The 14,760-nt window shown below is 36.0% G+C and overlaps 1 long non-coding RNA gene across 1 annotated transcript; it reads left to right on the top strand.

The window, feature by feature from the left end:
- The first annotated feature begins 1,325 nt into the window (after window positions 1–1,325).
- Window positions 1,326–14,164, top strand: LOC132651234 (uncharacterized). The gene is made up of 4 exons (XR_009589029.1): window positions 1,326–3,706; window positions 6,327–6,552; window positions 11,829–11,998; window positions 13,393–14,164. It is a non-coding gene; the product is annotated as an uncharacterized LOC132651234 (long non-coding RNA).
- The last annotated feature ends 596 nt before the right edge of the window (window positions 14,165–14,760 follow it).

The raw sequence follows: 14,760 nt of genomic DNA, 5'->3' as shown, positions 1-14,760 counted from the left end.
TCTCTCTAAGACTTTCATCATGATGGGATGTTGGCTTTCGTCAAGCATATTTTCTCCATCTAATGAGATGACCGTGTGATTCTTTTTCTTCAAATTTTTTAATGTGATTGATTACATTGATGACATTTTGTATGTTGAACCATCCCTGCATCCCCAGGATGATGTATATGATGTGTCCTTAGATTCAGTTTGTATTTTATTGAGTTTTTTTACATGGAAGTTCATGCATGAAATTGGTCTGGAATTATCTGTCTTTGTTGGGTCTTTATGTAGTTTAGGTGTCAGAGTGACTGTGGCCTCATAGAATGAATTTGGCAATGTTCCTTCTGTTTATATTTTATGCAACAATTTGAGGAGTATCTGTATTAGTTCTTTTTTGAATGTCTGACAGAATTCTGCACTAAAACCATCTGGATCTGGCCTTTTTTTTGGTTGGGAGGTTTTTAATGATTCCTTCTATTTTCTTAGTGGTTATTCGACTGTTTAAACTTTTTCCTGATCTTGATTTATCTTCGGTAGGTGAAATCTATCCAGAAAATCATTTGTTTACTTTAGATTTTTGAATTTTGTGGAATACAGGCTTTTGAGGTAAGTCCTAATGATTTTTTTTTTTTTTTTGGATTTCCTCATTGTCTGTAGTTATGTCCCCCTTTTTGTTTCTGATGTTGTTTATCTGGATACTCTCCCTCTGTCTTTTAGTTAGTTTGACTAAGGGTGTGTTTATCTTGTTGATATTTTAAAAGAATCAGCTTTTGGTTTTATTGATTCTTTGTATCAGTCTCTTTGCTTCCAATGTATTGATTCCATACTCAAGTATGAATATTTCCTGTCAACTGCTCCATGTTGGTGTGTTTGCTTCCTTCTGTTAGAGAGCTTTCAAGTGTGCTGCTAAAGTACTAGTATGGGATCTTTCCAATTTCTTTATGAAGGCACTTCATTTATCAAAAAAGCTGTGAGCTTTTCTCTTAGCACTACTTTCACTGTGTTTCATACGTTTGGGTATGTTTTGCCTTCATTTTCATTGAAAACTAAAATGTCTTTTATTTCTTCCTTTGTTTCTTCCATGATCAAGTGGTGTTTCTCTTGTTGAAGTCTAGCTTTAATCCATGGATGTCTAATAAGATTCATGGAGTTATTTAAATCTTCTTATATCTTTTGAGGCTTGCTTTGTGACTGATTTTATGGTCAAATTTGCAGAAGGTTTCATGACCCACTGAGAAATGTTCTGTATATATATCTGTTAGGCCCATTTGATTCAAGATGTCTGTTAGTTTCTTTATTTCCCATTTACTTTCTGTCTTGATCTGTCCTTTGGAGAAAGTCTGTGCTGAAGTCTCTGACTATTAATTTGTGAGATTCAATGTGTGATTTAAGCTTTAGTAATATTTCTTTTATGAATGACACTACCCTTACATTTACATCATAGATGTTCATTATTGAATGGTTTTAGTCATGGGTTTTTCCTTCAGTGAGTATAAAGTGTTCTTCCCCATCACTTTTGATTAATTTTGATGAAAACTTATTTTTTGAGACATGAAAATCGCTACTTCAACTTGTTTGTTTTTTTGGGTCAATTTGCTTTCAAAACCTTTTCCATCCCTATACTCTGAGGTAAAGGCTATCTTTATTCATCATTATTTTTTAGTGTAATCACCGACACCTACGAACAGGCTCTCGATAGTATCCCTAATGCCCTATCAAGGCATACACTCAGAAGAATTCTCTACAAGACAATACAAAGCCAACACCCTTTCCTAAGATCCAGAGAGAGAGAAACAGAAGTGAAGAAATTAAACACCATAAACCTAAAATAGACAAGTGCAGATAGCAACAACTATAATCACAATCATCCCAAACCCAGATAAATAGACACCAGAGTGAAATCAAAATCATTAACACCCAAGACAGCAAATCACCACAACCCTACTAGAGGAGACCCTGAGAAATTCAATATAGCCACAGAACAAGACAGTGATTTCAAAACATAAATAAATCAAGGATATAACAGAGGATGTGGATAAAACCTAAATGATGTCTGTGAAAACAAAAAAGTGAAATAAAATACTGAATATAGTTGAAGACATTTTATTACAAAAGGAATCGATAAAATTAAAAACTAAGTTGTATCTAGAAATAAAAAACTGAAGAAGTCGAACAAAACTCAAGTGATAAGCCTCTCCAACACTGTCCAAAACATGAAAAAGACATTCTCATGACTAGATAAAATGCTATTCCTTAATTTCTCATCCATAAGATTCTCTGTTTCTTGACTTTTACTGAGCTCTTTAATCTATTTTGGTGAGTTTTGTGCAGAGTGATACATAGGGATCTTTTGAATTATTGTATATGCATACTTCTAGTTTGACCACAATAATGTGTTGAAGATGCTATCTTTTTTCCAGTATTTATTTCAAGATTTCTTATTTTAAAAATATCAATTGTCCATAGGTATTTGGATTTCTGCCTGGGTCTTCGATCTCATCATCGACCAAAGTGTTGTAACTCTGCCAATACCATCCTGTTACTTACTACTATATATTTTTTAGTTCAATTTAATCTTTGGATGGGGGATCCCTCTCGCAGTCCTTATTTAGGATTGTTTTAGGTTTCATGGTTTGTTTGTGCTTCTATTTGAAGCTGAAAATTGTCCTTTCAACATCTAGAAAGAATTGTCTGGAATTTTGATGAGGATTGCACTGAATGTTAATGTTGATTGTTTGGTTTTTTTTAGGATGGAGAGTTTTACTCTATTAATCTTACTTATCAATGAGCAGGGGAGAGCTTCCTAGACCTTGCCCAGGCATAAAGATAAACCATCTTCAAAAATACAGCAGATAACTGCAAATCTTCTCCATAACAAAGAACTACCATCATTCTGAAAATGTAAAAGTGTACAGAAAGCTAAAATACTTTCATCAATTGCACACCCAAATAAAGGCTAATATTCAAATGCATAAATAAGTCAAAAGAAAAATTAGATATAAAGAATATATAAACTACAAATAAAACACACATGTAATTCTAAATAAAGGATTCTTTATTACTATTATTAATTACAGTTTATTCACTTTGTATTCCAGATGTAGCATCCTCCCCTATCCTCTCCCAATCCTACCCTCCCTTTTCTTTTCCTATGCCTTTCCGCCAATCAAATGATAGGGTAGGACCTCCTCCCCTTCCATCTGACACGAGTCTATCAGGTCTCATCAGGACTGACTTCATTGTTTTCCTATGTGGAGTGGTAAGGCTGCTATCCCCTCACATGGAGGTGATCAAAGAGCCAGCCCATGAGTTCATGTCATGTCACTATTTGCAGATGATATATGATAGTATACCTGAGTGATCCCAAAAATTCTACCTGTGAACGCTTACAGCTGATAAATCCATTCAGCCAAGTGGCTGGATACAAAATCAACTCAAAAAATTTAATAGCACTCCTATATGCAGAAGACAAAAGGGATGAGAAAGAATTTGGGAAAACAATACACTTCACAACAGCCTCAAAGGACATAAAGTACCTTGGCATAACTTTAACCAAGCAAGTGAAAGACTTGTAAGAAAAAAAAAAACCTTCAGTCTCTGAAGAAAGAAATAGAAGATATCAGAAGAAAATTCTTAAAGAAATAATTCAAATGGCTGAGAAACATTTAAAGATATGAGCAAGATCCATAGTCACCGGGGAATTGGAAATCAAAAGTAGTTTGAGGTATGGTCTAAAGAGAGTCACAATCACTAAGAATATTCAGACATTGCTAGTAAGAGTACAAACATGTTTAGTTAAGGACATACTTGTGGCTTTTCCTCAGCAAGGTCGGAATTCTTCTGCCTCAAGAACCAGCTATACTACTCTTGGGCATATATCCAAAGCATGTTTCATCCTTCCATGGAGACATTTATGCAAACATGTTTATGATTGCTCTAATCAACACTTCCAGAAATTGGGTATAACCCTGACGTCCATTAACAGAAGAATAGATAAAGAAAATGTGAACATTTACACAACAAAATATTACTCAGTCATTTTACAAAGTAAAACATGAAATTTGAAAGAATATGCATTATCTGCAGGCAAACTAGAAAAAAATCAGTCTGAGTATAGGAACACAAGTTCAAAAATATAAATATGGCATGTATCTTCTTACATGTTAATATTACTTTTAAAGTGAATGATAAGCAATGTACAGTACATAAAACCATGTAGGATACACACAGAATATGGGACTAGTGTTCAAGAATAAGTAACTAGATCTCCCTAGGATGGGTCAATAAAATAATTATTTATAGATGGAAGATGGGCTCATAAAGGAGACTTGGTTGAAAGTGGGGAAGAAAGAGGACATTATGGAAAGTAATATGAAGAAAGACAGTGAAGATGAAATGTCAATTGAATGTTACTGTAGTAACCTAATACAGCAGGAGCTTCCTAAAATATATACATATCTGAAGGTGGTCCAAATGAAATAATACATGAGAATCCCAACAGGATGTCACTTGTCATCAAATGAAGTATGGGTTATATCTACTTGAGGTGGTGGCCAAAGAAGTCTTATTAGAATGCCCAAACAATGCACACTTTTATCAAGATTATAATTTGCTCTCCATAACTTCACTGCAAGTCTCTATCGCTGAATACAGCATTTACACAACTCACTGAACATAAAGAAATTAAGATGCTGCCTACATAGAAATTTCACTATATAGGTATATTTGTCTATATCTTGATTAATGTATAATTAATATGTTAATTATATATTAATTATATATTAATTAATATATATATAGAGAGATAAATAGATTTGTGTGTGTAATCTGTATATATATTTTTAAATTCCAGTAACCAAATTTTGCAAGATTATACATAGGAGGCATCAATTAATTATTTTGTTTTTTTATATATAAGAATTAACAGTACATCATTTTTTCACTTTCCTACATTCAAAGCCTCTTACAGTTTTAGCTGTTTTGAAATTTCATGGCTGTGTTTTCATGAATGGATTTTGCATAAGTTAGATATCAAATTTTGATTTGCATTATATTGTATATATCTTATAATAATAATTATATGTAATAAAAATACCATGAATTATATCAGTAGTAATTATGATAACCATAAAGTAGAGAAAGTATAGAGATGAAGCACTCTTCTTTTTGGTTGTTATTAAGAGATAATTGACTGAGTCCAGCCATCTCAAGACTTCTGCTGCCAGGTTCAAAACTGAGTTCATAATCTCAGGCTCCAAAACTTACTCCTATCCTGATTCTTAAGGTGGTTAATGTCTGTCTTTTAATCAGGAAAGAATGTAAAGAGGAAAGTGGCTGATAATCTAAGCTAAGCATACAAGTTGTAAATGTGTTGTCTGTCATGACTTAAATTGCCTATGAGCATCTTGCCCCCTCTTTTGGTCCTGTATAATTCTTAATTTGGTGCCAGACGTCCAGGTCTGAATGCAAAAGCTGAGTTGAGAACCCAAAGAACCCAGGTGTCCTGCATAAGGCTGAGTCACCAGTGTTTACTTTCTTGGCCAAAACCCCATGTCAAAGTATGAGTGAAATCTCTCCCTCTGAAGCCCCTACCCTGATGTCCCTCCTCTAGTTCACTGATAAGGGATGTCCTCCTCCTCTACAATGTTACTGTAGCCTATCAGATCTCATCAAAACTGTCTGAAACTATTTTCCCTGCTACTTAGTTTAGCCACTTTGACTGGTAGAAGTGATCAAAGAGGTAGCAAAGTGATCAAAGAGTGACTGCCCTTGCTCCCCTTACTATATGAAATCAAATGTTCAAACTACCTTTCACAACAGCAATCCAAAACAAACAAGCGGTTTTTTTTGATGACCTACAATTTTGCCTCAGACTCTGGTGCTCTCCAAAGTCACTGTGTACCATGATGAAATCATACAGGTTGTTGAAGAAAGAAAGAACCAAACATGTTTTTCACCCACATAGAGGAACCAGGTGCAAAGCCCCAGGGCTATGGGATTCCAAGGGTACATTGATGAGAGGCAAATAGAACAATAAAAAGACAGCAAATTCAGAGCAAGTTTGGATACAGTGACAGAAATATCTGAGCACCGTGACCCACAATGGCTGGGCTTTGCTGCAGTGTATGTGCTGGCCCATCATGAGAACCTTTGGGTATGCACAGACTGACAGCCTGAAGCAACAGTATGAAGCAGCTGTAGCATACAAAGTCTTCTCTGACATTGTTGAGGTCTCAGCCTGTTGCAGGACCTAAGCCAAGAATCTTCTTGGATCTGCCTCGATGCAGGATACTGTCTCTGTGTAGTGAAGAGCCTGACATGTCCTTGCCTTTGCTTTGCCTCAGCCTCCTCCTGCAACCTGTGTATACATCAGCAGAGATATTTCTGAGCAGTTGTGGTTATTATGGAAAGACCAACACCTACATGGAGGCAGATGTTAACCTCGCTACATTTATTCCCATTTCCATCCCACTTGATGGAACTGGGATCCCACTTGATGGAACTTGATGGATCCCAAACTGATGAGATCTTTTTTGACAGAGAACCAAGTCTACTATGGAAGTTCGACCTGTGAGTACTTGCTTGAATGTGCTATGGTTGTTCTGGTTAAAAGTTAGTACATGACATGCTAAACACATGTGATTCCATTGAGAATAATGAACTAGATACAGAACAATGTGAAAAGCAGTTTCACATTTTTTTCTGCTTCATTGTGCCTCTGCAAACATTTCCACTATTCTTTGTTATGCTTCCAGTCAGAAAGAAATTAGGAATAGAAAAAAGAACAACTTTTGTGTCTCTCCATGTTGTGATTACATGGCGAGACTTACATATTTTTAACACACTGACTCTAGTATATCAAGATAAGTTTCCATTCTTCTCAGGTCTATTTGGTCATCTAAATGTCTTATGCTTGAATATCTGTTTCTTTCCAGAGACTTGGAGAGTTTCTGCTAAAGTGAACTTGAGTATCCCTATGTGCTCAGTACAAATCTTAGAATCTCCAGTTTCATGTGTTCTGTCTTTAGTATCTTTAAAATATCTCAGAGTTTAGACACTGTGGTCATACTTATAACGTATTTATTTATCACTGATGTTGTAATGTAGTGTTCTGAAATGCATGTCATTTATGCCCATATTCTGTTCTCTGTTTAGTTAGCTCTGCTGGAAACCCAATTTACTCAGATTTAATTGAGGTTTTATGATTTTAATTTGCAACATTTCTATGTGACTTTCTCCTCCCTCACAATCTCAGTTTTGTCTTATGATTTGTCTTTTATGCTACTCAGTCTTTCCTGTGTACAGCTGTTTATTCTTTCCTTCGTCTGAGTTCTCATGGAGACTCCTGATCCTTGTCTCGATGCCCAGTTGAATTCATTGCTTGGTTCTGTCTTCTTTTCTGTTGTTCATCTCTTTACTTTCTGAAATATTTATCTGCCACTTTATCTCTCTGAGAAACTGTATGGTAGGTTGTTGGTTATTTATGATAATGTGGAGGAATCATTAGGCTTTTTTATATTCCTGTTTTTCAGTTGATGCTATAATTGGTACATATGTTCATTTGAACATCAGTGTTGGAAATAGGGTGGTCCCTTTCTGAAAAGTACCTTCTTGAAACTTCAATGCCTATTTCCTCTCAGAGTAGGAAACAAACATACTAGACTAAGGTCCTGGTACCTGTATTGTTATGGAGTACTTGAATAGAAAAAAAAAAAAAAAAACAAGGTTGTCTAATTTATTCTGGAAGTAAAGAACTCTTAAGAATGCTTTCACAAAATAGAGAAACCATAGTTCAGTAGCCCACTGCAGCAAGAGAGAGAAGGAATTACAACACAGGAGGAAGAAAAGAGCCAATCCTCAGTGATTGATAAAAGACAGAAAAGACTGAATCATTAATTGACCGGTCTTAATCTAGATTCTGTTTAAGCTGTGATAGGTGGATCAAGTAGAAGTTTAAATCATAGTTGTTTAAAGTTTACACACAGATATACAAGTTTTAAATATATTAACATGACCACAATCCATAGTCTACACTGAAAGTCTCACTCTAGGAAAAGCAGTGAACAAGTGTCTGTAAACAGTTGGAGTAGACTAATGCTTTACAGACAAACTTGGGCACCAAAAAAGGATGGCTCTGGGCTAAAAAGAGAACAACCTTTTCTCTCTCTGAATATGTAATGACAGATAAGCTTTCAGCACAATGAGAAGCATTGAAGTATATCTTGAGCAGGAATGAAAGGACATTAAAATGTGGTTTTCATAGCATATCAAAACTCCACTAATTAATATTTTAAAACTCTGATATTTTAAACTCTTTAAGTCTCATTTTCACGTACTTTAAACCACTTTCTCAGACATTTACAACTTGCATTTACATACCTTAAATCCGTTTCTTAGACATTCAAAATTTCCATCAGTTTTAAAGTGTTTGTTTCCCCCATCTATGCATTTACCCAGAGACAGATTTGTTTGATAACTGGGAGAAATGATTGACAAGCAAGTTTTTTTTTTAATGAAAGAACCATAAAATGTAAACTGTTAGGTATTCGTAGCTTCAGTTTGAATCTCATTTAAATCTAATTTTGTGAGATTAGATTTTTCAGTGTGAAGCCAGCAAGGTAATGCCTTCTTCGGCAGGGAATCTAGTATCTGTAGAAAAGGACAAGGCCTGACTTTCATGTATGATATAGACTGACCATGCAGCTGCAGCCTTGTTCAGAGGAGCTGCCTAAAGTTTCATAACCTCTGCTAAACTTTTATAGTGACAACCTGCTGTGAACAGGACAAGAGATCTGAGAGGGGTAAATTTGAGTCGGAAGTATAATCCAAATATCAGTATAATCCAAATATCAGTCAAATTGACAGAGATTTAATAGATACCTGGGCACCCAGTCTGGGGTTCCTCCATGGCATTCTCAAAGACTTTGTAGGGAGCAAGGCTTGACAGTCTTTGCATGACACACAAAACAACATTGTCTTCATCTGCCACACAAGGCATCATGACCCACCAAACATCAGACTCCTGAGGCCTGAGATGGTTTTTATGCAGCAGGAACTTGGAAACGTAACCTACCTTGGCCAGGCAGACCAGAGCACTTAACTCAACAGTGTCCAAAGGTTGGGCAGAGATTTATTGTTGGGTGAAGCATGTGGCAATTCATGGTTCAGTCGTCATCATCACAGTTGAAATATCATCAAAGGAAAGGCCATTTCTGCCTATCTTAGCTACGGACTCTAGATGTCTGGCAGAGAAATCGTTGTCATTACATCTTAAATCCATACTCAGCAGAACTCTCTGAGGGCCTTGAAGGAAAGCATCTAAATTATTGCCATATTTTTCACTTGAATATTTTATTAATTAATTCAATTTACATCTTGGTCATAGGCCCCACCCTCTTCTGCTCCCAATCTTACTCTCTCTCCCATTTCCTCCTCTACTATTCTGCCCCCTACTTACACACCCCAGCCCCTGTAGTCTTATGATCACTGAGTTTGTGTTACTCCCTTATGGTCTGTTAGGTCAGTTCCATCAGGGTAAAGTGACCAACAAACATAAAATATAGTAATGTCCACTCCACTAACTAGTAGGCCAGCATGAACCCTAATCAGCACATCAGCTACTTCTATGTAGAGGACCTAGTTTGAGATCATGCATTGTCCTTGGTAGATGCATCAGACTCCTTAGGAAACTCTGGGCCCTATTTGATTGGCCCTGGTGATATTCTTGTGGTATCCCTGTCACACAAATATAAATGAATAAGTATACAGGTGTAACCAACTAAATTGATTCTTTAGTCTTTATTATCACTTTTATGTGATTGAAAAAAACATAAGCCCTCGGCTCAAATGGAAAAAGATAGAATTTCTTCTATAAATTTGAATAAATTTGAGAGTCTGTGAATACAGTTTATGTTATCCCAAATTCCATCATACAATGTGGAAGCAGCTTCATGAATTTTCATAGTAACAATAAATAAAGAAAACTATAAATCCAATACATCACTGGAAACCTCAGAGAGGACATTAAACAGCAAAATGGGGCAAGTTATCATACAGGCCCAAGATGGCTATGTGATGTCATTCTCATCTTTTAGATTGGCAAAAGCCAGTAGAGTGCTGGGTTACTATATTCTAAAATGATTTTATTCATCAGCTATAAGATAGATAGATAGATAGATAGATAGATAGATAGATAGATAGATAGAGATACAGATGCAGATATATATATACATATATATATATAACTATCATCTTAACCACAGAGGTGTCCAAGAAATGGCTACTCAGGTAGCCCACACTATGGTAATGAGCCTTTCAAACTACAACATTGAAATCTTACCACATCAATGAACTTTTTATAGCCAGTCTTTGCAGACACTGCTCTGTCCAGGAATTTTCATGTATATATGTATATATTCCTACAATTCAATATTTAGTATGGTATAATCCTTGAGGAAGACTAATAGTCTTTCTTTCAGTTTTTGGTAATTGCCTGCTTTTGCCTGGTAGATTCTCTCTTAACAGAACATCTAGCCACAGATCCCAGATTAATGTAGTAAAACCAAATGGAATTTCTTCTTGATGATGGCAGATCAGAAGGCAGAATCCTTCCTTCAGTAGAACACAGTTGACTTTAGGCTAATGATTTCTGTTAAGCTCCCTCTATTAGGGTCACCCAGACTCTTATCTACCACAGGTTTTGAAAGAAAGCTTCTGAGGACCCATCCCCAAGTGCTGAAGGCTCTGTGTGACACAGTTCAACTAACCCACCTGCAACAAAGTTCCATTTTGTCCCATTGTGAGCACTTTTGTACTGTCTTAATGTACTTGGTGTTTTCTTTTTCATATGCTACTTTAACCTACTTTTTCCCCCTGCCTTACCTAGGAAACTCTACTCATTCATTTAATCTGCAAGCTTAGAGAAACATCTTTCCTTTACTACTTTTTACTACTTTTTTAGTTTTTGTAAAGATTTATTAATTTTTACATTATGTTTATGAGTGTTTTGCCTACATGTTTGTTTGTGTGCCACTTATGTAAAGGGTCCCTTCAGAGGCCAGTGGAGGACATGGATCCCATAGAACTGTTGATACACACTATTGAAACCTAAAACTGGCTACTGTGACTTGAGTCAGGGTCCTCCATAAGAGCAGCAACTAGTCATAACATATCATTTTTCAAACCCAAGAACACTATTTTGCACATGCTTATTTATTCTTATTTCATTTACTCAAGAGCTCACCTTCTTATATATATGTGAATACCACAGGTGTCCCTGGTGCCCAAAGATGCCAGAAAGGATCTTACGAACTGGAGCTAAACATGTTTCCAAGGCCACCCTGTGGGCACTGAGATGCTAGCTTTTATTCAAAGTGATCTATCTATAGATAGATGCCCGGGCATCTGTCTATACCACAAAGAGACACTTTACCACTAGTAATGCACATAAACTTGTTAGAATTTTCATAAGTATGAAATTGAATCATTACAAAAGAAAAGGGTAGGAAGCTCTTTTTTATATTCCTAGTGAAACCTTAGTGACTCTTCTGTAACCCAGTGATTCCATGAGCTGAAATGTCATAAGCACATATGTATTCAGTAGTCATAAGATACAAACAAGTGATATTTAATGCACACAATTTACACCAAAAATATTTGAAACATTTAAACCTCTGAGAGTTTAGGAGCCATTTGATGATGTTCCTGGGCTGTCATGAGCTTATTCACACAAGACTTACATGTCACAGGAAAAGTCAAAGGCTAGGATCTCTAGGTTCCTGTATTTGATAAAGACTTTTTTAGAAAAATGTACTGACAATACCCAACCTTTTGTTCCTCTGGTTTAGAGTGACTTGGAGAAACTATCAATATTTGCTGACCTTATACTTTGCCATTGAAGAGATAAATAAGGACTCAAACCTGCTTCCCAATATGACCTTGGGTTCCCACATCTACAATGCTTTTAATTCTAACAAAATAACCTTGGAGGACCCTCTGATATGGCTGTCTGGAAGGAGTGAGTATATCCCTAATTACAAGTGCAACACTCAATACAAACCTCTAGGAATCATTTCAGGAAACAAGCCAGAATTTTCTGCTGCAATTGCAACACTTTCAGAGCTCTACAATGTCCCACAAGTAAGTTAGAAACATATTTTAAGCACAATTACATCTTAGACTTGATGAAAACAAACAAACCAACAAAAGAACAATAACAGAGCAAACAAAAGAAAACAGAAGTGGATTATGTTTACTGTAGGCAGATTTCAAATAGCAGTGAACGAATTACTTTGATATGTTAATAGTTAACAGATGGCAGAGTGTGGCAAAATGCATGAACAGTTAGTTCTGGGAGTTTCTGAGCAGATCACTTAGTAGTATCCATGATTCTATCTCCAAACAATGGATGATGTACTGTGGATACTCAGTCTGCATTTGATCATAAGTCAAATTCTACAGCAAAGATACGTAACTACCCAATCTAGCATATATACATCTCAAAATTCCTACGGTTGTCAATACCTGACATATGGAAAAAGAAAGTTCAGGACATGTGACTAAGTTTGGAACAATGTTTAATGCCATCACCGATGAAAATCTTTGAAGGAATTAATGATCTCATTCAGGAAAGTTGATCTCAGAATAGCACCCACAGAGACTAACCACTTAGCTGTATCATCACAATTGACTCTTGCCAGGCTACACTGAAGAAATGCATAGCATCTATCAGCACACATTACTACAAACAGAAAATGCCTGGTGAGCACAAGAGTCAGCAATAATCAAGATTAAAAAACCTACACGGTAACTCTCATTGTTATCACTCAGTTAAACAATTCATAATTGTAGTTTAAGCTAATGTAATAAAAAATAAAGACAATAATTTACATCTGTCTGAGTTTTGTCTCTATTGAGAGGGATGATACAATAACCCCTGGCAATGAGGCCCCAGGTAATCACAACTTGAATAATTTTAACTTGGGAAACTGAATCTCTGAAAACTGTTAGTATCTTTCCATATTTGCTTTCCTAAAAGTGAAGGTTCTCAGAGGTGTTATGAGAATAGAAAATACCTGTTAATGCCTTCTGCAGTTTTCTCTACATCAGATATTCTTTTGCATTGTTATTGTAGCAAGAGAGATCTATCATTCCTTTCAAGCCAATGAACAGCTTATTGTTTACCTCTTGGCTGCTTCAGACACCTCAGTAACTTTGGAGCTTATGGTATTTGTAAAAGACTGTATAGCACCACATAATTTCGGGACAAGCTAATCTCACAGAAGACATCCTCCTTAACAATAGTCAGTCCTTTAACCCTCATATTTGAATTATAAAATCACTTCCTCTTAAGGGTGATGATTCCAAATGCCTGAAACTCAGAATCACTTTTTTTCTTTCTTTGCTTCCCAGGTCACATATGGATCATTTGATTCCATGCTTAGTGACAAAGATACATTTGCATTCCTTTATCAGATGTCTACTGAAGACAGAGGTCTAGCCCAAGGGCTGATGTCTTTATTGCTCCACTTTGGCTGGAAGTGGGTGGGGATCATTGTGTCTGATGATCAGAGAGGAAGGGAGTTTCTCTCTGACCTGAAAGTAAAGATGGTAACAGAAGATATCTGTGTGGCTTTTATAGAAAAACTCCCAGATAATTTGAATGTAAATGTAAACTATGATTATTGTTTGGAAAACTTGAAACAACATACTCAAGTAAATGTGAATTTATTCTATGGTGATATAGATGACTTGCTGTTCTGTGTAGACATTAGTATCTTTGTAACCAGAAGGAAGGTGTGGATTTTGGCAAAGCCACACTCGACATACTTAGAGTCTATAATAAATGAAAAGCATATTATGATAAACCTATTCAGTGGAAGCTTATCATTTTTAAAGAAGAGAACTATCCCTGGCTTCAAGCACTTTCTTGAGGCCCTTACACCCTCCCATTACCCAGGAGATGTTTACTTCTCTAAACTCTGGATTGACAAATTTAATTGTTCACCTCCTGCTTCGCAATGTGGAAATTTTAAACCCTGTCCTTTGAATAGTTCCCTAAAGACTAAGGATAAAATAAATGATATGATGTCTATTTCTGAGCCAAGCTATTCCTTATGGAGTGCAGTACATGCAGTGGCCCATGCCCTACATAAAATGCTATTGAGCAAAATTGAAATGGGATCTAAAGAAGACAGAAACACAGACTGGCTTCTACCATGGCAGGTAAGCCTCACTCATAAGCAGGCGAAGCTTAGAATCTTACATTATTAGTAAGTAATTTGCTGTGGTCAAGCCAATAAAACATTTTCATCTTATAATTTAAAGTACAAGTTAAAATAGAAAAGGGTTTAAGTTTCTCTCCATTTAGTTTGATGTTGACTAGAGGCTTGCTGTATTTTGTCTTTACTATGTTTAGGGATGTGCCTTGTATCCCTGATCTCTCCAAGACTTAGTTAAACATGAATGGGTATTGGATTTTGTCAAATGCCTTTTTGGCATCTAAGAAGATGATCATTTGGTTTTTCTCCTTCAGTTTGTTTATGATTGATTACAGTGATGAATTTCTGTCTATTGAACCTGCATGCCTGGGATGAAGCCTACTTGGTCATGGTGGATGATATCTCTTATGTGTTCTGGGTTTTGGTTTGCAAGTATCTTATTGAGTATTTTTGCATCAATGTTCTTAAGAGAGATAGGTTTGAAGTTCTCTTTTTTTGGGTCTTTGTGAGGTTTTGGTATCAAGGTGACTCTGTCTTCATAGAATGAGTTTGGTAATGT

This window comes from Meriones unguiculatus (genome assembly GCF_030254825.1).
Source record: "Meriones unguiculatus strain TT.TT164.6M chromosome 13 unlocalized genomic scaffold, Bangor_MerUng_6.1 Chr13_unordered_Scaffold_41, whole genome shotgun sequence".
Taxonomy (NCBI): domain Eukaryota; kingdom Metazoa; phylum Chordata; class Mammalia; order Rodentia; family Muridae; genus Meriones; species Meriones unguiculatus.
This window is presented reverse-complemented; position numbering and strand designations above follow the sequence as displayed.